This window comes from Lipotes vexillifer, unplaced genomic scaffold (genome assembly GCF_000442215.2).
Source record: "Lipotes vexillifer unplaced genomic scaffold, Lipotes_vexillifer_v1.1 scaffold472, whole genome shotgun sequence".
In the NCBI taxonomy this organism is placed as follows: Eukaryota; Metazoa; Chordata; class Mammalia; order Artiodactyla; family Lipotidae; genus Lipotes; species Lipotes vexillifer.
In genome coordinates, this window is record NW_006797698.1 from 2870884 (window position 1) to 2877396 (window position 6513).

Here is a 6513-nt window from a genome sequence, read left to right on the forward strand (position 1 = left end):
TCCACCTGACTCCATTGTGATCTCATCTTAACTAATTACATCTTTGATGCCCCTCTCCAAGTAAGGTCACATTCTGAGGTACTGGGGGCCAGGATTCAACACATCTTTTTTTGGGGGTGGGGATACAATTTAACCCACAACAATTGGAAATCACAGGACTGAAAGGGTGAAAGGGAAGATTAAGTATCATGGAGGGAGTACCTGCAAGAAACCACTCTGACTCCCGGGCTGTGGACACAACTGGAGGAGGATGAACTTACTCAATCTTACAAACCTGGGGAGGGTCTCTGTGGATCCGGGACCCCAACCCCTAAGGCGGTGCTAGTGTCCCTGAGGTGACATGACAAAGCTGGCCCTAAGAGCACCAAACTACAGGCGGCAATCCCCTGGGATGGACTGTCACGGCCGGGGACACGGACAGGAACCCAGTAGGCAGGAAGGACAGAGCCCTGCTGGCAGGACCAACCAGGAAGCCACCTGGCAAAGGACAAGAGAGGTTTACAGAGTCCCAGACCCAGCAGCACAGAGCAGAGCACAGAAAGGTGAACTGGGAGCTTAGAGACAATCATTTCTTCAGACGGTTCATCTCACCCAACAGTGAAAGGGTTGACTACATGGAGATCTGGGGCAACGGGAGAGAGGCCAGCCTGCATCCTAGGGTGTGGCATTGTATGCTCTGACCCACATCCGGTCCATGTGTGTCCTGTCTTCAAGGTGTTCCATGCTTGGCCAGGCCAGTGGGGACTTTGAGTCTCAGGTGCTCAGCACAAAAACCACCATGGAGATGTCACTATAGACCCTTCCAGCTTTAGGGGAATGCTCCCCAGGTTACACCTCCTCCAGCACTGATAGTAGAGAGGCTGTGAGCTGTGGGAGAAAAGAGCCCGTTGCTTCTACTAAGGCAGGGGAATGAGTTAGCAGTAAAGCAGGTCTGGCAACTCAGCCAACCCATTCTGAAGGGGCAACTGGGGCAGCACATGGAATGGTGTTAATTGGACCTTGCTGACGTGGCAGGGGGTATAGCTCAGGGGTAGAGCATTTGACTGCAGATCAAGAGGTCCCCAGTTCAAATCTGGGTGCCCCCTACCCTTTTAGTTACTAAAGGTGGTAAGGGAGTTCCAATTTCCTCTCCGCTTGCTGAATCTGGCTTCTGCAGCAGGTAAAGTCAGAGAAGACCCTTCGGACCCAAGCAAGGCAGCTCTGCTCAGACGATGTGTTTGTCCCACTCCTCTGATCTTCCCACTCTCCCCTCGCCTGGTCTACCATGCAATCCAGCTTGTACGTTGATCTCCTGGCTGAGGATAAGGACTTCATCCTTCGAAGACAGCCAGAGAGAAAGCTGAGATCACCTACAGAGGAAGAATAGTTGAACTGCTGGCTGACTTCTCAACAGTTGCAAAGGAAGCCAGAAGCTAGTGCAGTAACACAAGCAATATGTTGAGAGGAGATATCAGCCAACTTAGAATTCTACTCCCAGCCAAACCATTCTTCGAGAACAGACACAAGCTGTCGGAGAGTTTATGGCCAACAGATGCTCACTAAAGAAAAATCTAAAATATATACATTAGAGAAAAGTAAAATGATTCCATATAGGAGGTCTGAGATGCAAGAAGGAATGTTGAACAAAGAAATTGGTAGATATGCAAGTAGATCTAAAAGTCGTCCATATAACACAGTGTTAATGTCTAATTTATAAGGTTTTTTTTTTTTAAAAGATAGAACTAAGATACTAGCTAACAATAATATTTTAGGAAAGGGCTCATAAGAATTAAAATGTCTTTATGTAGTTGGGAAAGAAAATGAAGATATTGATTAACTTTAGAGTTTTAAAATTTGCACGCAGAAATTTCTAGTGTATCATTTTAAAAGTTGTAGTTTTGCTGAGAAAAAGGAGGTACGGGAATGGAGGGTATATGCTCATAGTCTTGCTAAACACTCATTAATTCTAAATTTATTTGTTGATTCTTCTGGATTTCCTACATAGATGACCATGTCATCTAAGAAATTTGAAATTTTTATTTCTTCTTTCCAATCCTTATTTTATCTCTTTTTCTTACCTTATCATAATGGCTAGAACCACCAGGATCATGTTGAAAAAAGGTGTTGATGGTAGATAACTTGTTTTATTCTGATTTCAAATGAAAAGCTTTCAACATTTCACCATTAAGAACATGCTGTGTGGACTTCCCTGGTGGCGCAGTGGTTAAGAATCTGCCTGCCAATGCTAGGGGACACGGGTTCGAGCCCTGGTCCAGGAAGATCCCACATGCTGCGAAGAAACTAAGCCTGTGCATGACAACTGAGCCTGCGCTTCAGAGCTCGTGGGCCACAACTACTGAGCCCGCATGCTATAACTACTGAAGCGCACGTGCCTAGAACCTGTGCTCCACAACAAGAGAAGCCACCGCAATGAGAAGCCCACACACTGCAACAAAGAGTAGCCCCCGCTGGCTGCAACTAGAGAAAGCCCGCACATGCAGCAAGGAAGACCCAATGCAGCCAAAAATAAATAAATAAAATAAATTTATTTTTTAAAAAAGTCTTGTGGGCTACACTTTTTGTAAATGATCTTTATCAGATTAAGGAATTTTCCTTCTATTTCTAGTTTGCAAAAAAAATTTTTTATCATGGATCAATGTAGAATGTTCTCAAAACCACCCCTTTTTTGCATCTATTGAGATAATAATATAATTTTTCTCCTTTAGTCTATTAACATGGTGAATTACACTTAATTGCTTTTTGTAAAATTAAACACACTTTGCATTCCAGATATAAAACTAGCTTGGTCATGAAGTGCTATCATTTTCATATATTTGTGGATTCAGTTATATAATAATTTATTTAATTTTTTGTACCTTTATTTATGAGTGAGATTGGCCTATACATTTTTATATACTATCCTTGTTGGGTTTTGGTATCAAGGTTGTGCTAGCTTCACAAACGAAGTTGTACAATGTATACATCTTTTCTATTCTTAGAAAGGTTTTTATGCAAAAATAGAGTTATTTTGCATTAAGTATGTGATAAAACTCACCAGTGAAAACACCTTATCTGAATTTGGGAGGGGGGACTTTCAAATAACTGTTTTAATAAAATTACTATTTAAAACTAGAGGACTATTCATCTTTTCTGTTTCTTCTTGTGTCAGCTTTGGTAAGTTGTAGTGTTTTTAAAGTTCTTGCTAAATTTCCACATAACATAGTCGTAAAGTCCCTGGACTCTTAAAACATGATGCATGGATTCAGATTCTAGATCGTAACTGAGTGACCTTGGCAAAGTTGCTTAACTCTCTCAGCCTTAGTTTTGCCATATATAAAATGGGCATGATAATAGAAATGAGCAAAATAAGTACCTAGTTTGTGGAGTTGTTGTGAGGATAAATAAATTAGTATTTTAAAAGTATATAGAATAGTGCCTGCCACATGGTAAGTTCTTTGTACAGGTTTGTTAAATAGATTTAAATTTTTCTACATTATTTTTCGTAATGTTCTATGATTATTATTTTAAAGCCTAAAGCTTTTCATTTTCTTTTAATTTTTTAATTAAAAGAAAAAGTTTTCTGGCCACACCACACAGAATGTGGGACCTTAGTTCCCCAACCAGGGATTGAACCCACACCCTTTGCACTGGAAGCGTGGAATCTTAACCATTGGACCACCAGGAAAGTCCCAATGCAGCTTTTTTTTTTTGAATTTTATTTTATTTTATTTTTTAATACAGCAGGTTCTTATTAGTTATCTATTTTATACATACTAGTGTATATATGCCAATCCCAATCTCCCAAGCAGCTTTTCTTTTTAATTCATGCTTTTGATTATTTTTGTACTGCTTTCTTATTTTTCTTATCATTTTCACCAAAAGTTAATCAAACTTATTTTGATTTTCAAAGGCCAACTTTTGGCTTTGTTAGTCATCTCTGTTGCGTGTTTGTTTTCCATTTCATTGATTTCTGCTCTTCCTTGTATTTCCTTTGTTTCTCGTAGTGTTCATTTTTTTAAAAAAATTTATTTATTTATTTATTTTTGTCTGCATTGGGTCTTTGATGCTGCACGTGGGTTTTCTCTAGTTGCAGTGAGTGGGGGCTACTCTTCGTTGCAGTGTGACGGCTTCTCATCGTGGTGGCTTCTCTCGTTCTGGAGCACGGGCTCTAGGCACGCAGGCTTCAGTAGTTGTGGCTCACAGGCTCTAAAGCGCAGGCTCAGTAGTTGTGGTGCCCGGGCTTAGTTGCTCTGCGGCATGTGGGATCTTCCTCGACCAGGGCTCAAACCCATGGCCCCTGCACTGGCAGGCAGATTCTTAACCACTGCACCACCAGGGAAGCCCTCGTAGTGTTCTTTTATCCAGTTTTTTTCCCTAAATTTTGAGATGGATCCTTCGTTTATTTATATTTATTCTTCTTTTCTAATATACTGCTCAAAGCTGTAAGTATTCCTTTAAATGCTGATTTAGTATCTGTCAATGGATGAGTGGGTAAAGAAAATGTGGTATATATATACATATACATATATATATATATATATACACACATATATTAAATGGAATACTATTCAGCCAGAAGGAAGAAAATCCTGCCATCTGTGACAACATGGATGGAACTGGAAAAAAACAAAGTCAAACTCATAGAAACAGAGAGAGTAGATTGGTGGTTGCCAGGGGCTGGAGGGAGGGGGAAACAGGGAGATATTGGTCAAAGGATGCAAACTTTCAGTTATAATGAAGTTCTGAGAATCTGCTGCACAGCATGCTGACTACAGTTAAGAATATTGTATTGTATACTTGAAAGCTGCTATGACAGTATATCTTAAGCACTGTCACCTGTCCCTGAAAAGAAAAGGTAACTATGTGAGGTGATTGCTGTGTTAATTAACTTGATCGCAGCAATCATTTCACAATGTATTTATATCATATCATCACATTGTACACTTCAAATACATTGCTTCAATAAAGCTGAGGGGAAAAAGAAACTAAACAAAAAATTCTAAATTATTCATGATGCTTTTGTCTGATTCTATTAGTTAGTGAGAAAAGTTATGTAAAAATTTCCCACTCTAATACTAGATTTGTTTTCTTTGCTATTCTGTCAAGTTTTTGCCTGACATATTTTGAAGCTATATTATTAGAAACATAAAAATTAGGAATTCTTATATCTACCTGGTAAATTCAGCCTTTTAGCATAAATTCGTGATCTTCTCATCTCTAATAATATCTCAGGTCTTCAAGTCTATTTTGTCTGATAATAATATACACCCACTTTCTTTTCGTTAATGTTCTACAAGTCATATATTTTTTCATTCTTTTACTTTCAATCTTTCTGTATGCCTAAGTTTTAGATGTATCTTTTGTAAATAAAACATAGTTGGTTGTTTTAACTCAATGTGATAATCATTGTCTTTTAATCTGGGGCATTTAATTTCTTTACTTTTAATGTAATTGCTGATGTTTTTGTATTCAAATCTACCACCTTATTTTGTGCTTCAATATGTGTCACTTATTTATGTTTTTCTCTCCTTCTTCCTTTTTTTGTTTGATTGATTGAGGTTTTTGTAATGCCATTATTTCCCCCGTTAGTTTGAAAAATATAAATGCTGTTTGTTCTATTTTAGTGATTATGCTAGAAACTCAATATGCATAGTTATTTTTCAAAGTCTCAAAGTCTGTGGTTAACCAAAGCATACCCTCCTCTTAGGTAATACAAACATCTTAGAACACTTTAACTCCACTTACTTTCCTCCCATCTTACGTTATTCCACATGTTGTTTTAGCCTCATTATTGTTACTGTTTTATACAATGTTCACTTAGATTTATTCATATACTTACTATTTCTTTGCCTCTTTCTTCCTTCCTACATCTCTATCCTTCCATCCAGATCAGTTCCAAGCTGCTTAGAATATCCCCTTACGAATTCCCTTTAGTGCATGCCTGTTGTTGATGAATTCTTTCAGTTTTGGTTTGTCTGAAATTGTCTTTATTTTACCTTCACTCATGAAGGATATTTTACCTGAGTACAGAATTTTATGTTAACAGTTACAGTGTTTCAGTACAGTTCCTCAGTATCCATAGGGGACTGATTCCAGGATCTCCCACCCCAGATACTAAAATCCATGGGTGTTCAAGTCCCTTATATAAAATGGCATAGTATTTGCATGTAACATATGTACATCCTCCCATATACTTTAAATCATCTCTAGATTACTTATAACACCTAATACAATGTAAATGCTATATAAATAGCTGTCAGTGTGAGGCAAATTCAAGTTTTGCTGTGTGGAACTATTTGGAATTTTTTTCCAGATATTTTAATTCTGCACTTGGTGAAATCTGTAGATGCAGAACCCACAGATACTGAGGGCCAACTGTATAAACAATTCCACTGCCTTCTGGCTTTCATTGTTGCTCTTGAGAACTCAGTTGTTAATTTAACTGGCACTCCACTGAAAGTAATATGTCTTCTTTTTTATTATGTTTTTAAGAGTTTCTTGTTATCTCTGATTTTCTGCAATTTTACTACAGTA

General features: G+C 38.3%; 1 non-coding gene across 1 annotated transcript; it reads left to right on the forward strand.

The window, feature by feature from the left end:
* Nucleotides 1–1013: 1013 nt before the first annotated feature.
* TRNAC-GCA (transfer RNA cysteine (anticodon GCA)) lies at nt 1014–1085 on the forward strand. Its single transcript has one exon. It is a non-coding gene; the product is annotated as a tRNA-Cys (tRNA).
* The last annotated feature ends 5428 nt before the right edge of the window (nt 1086–6513 follow it).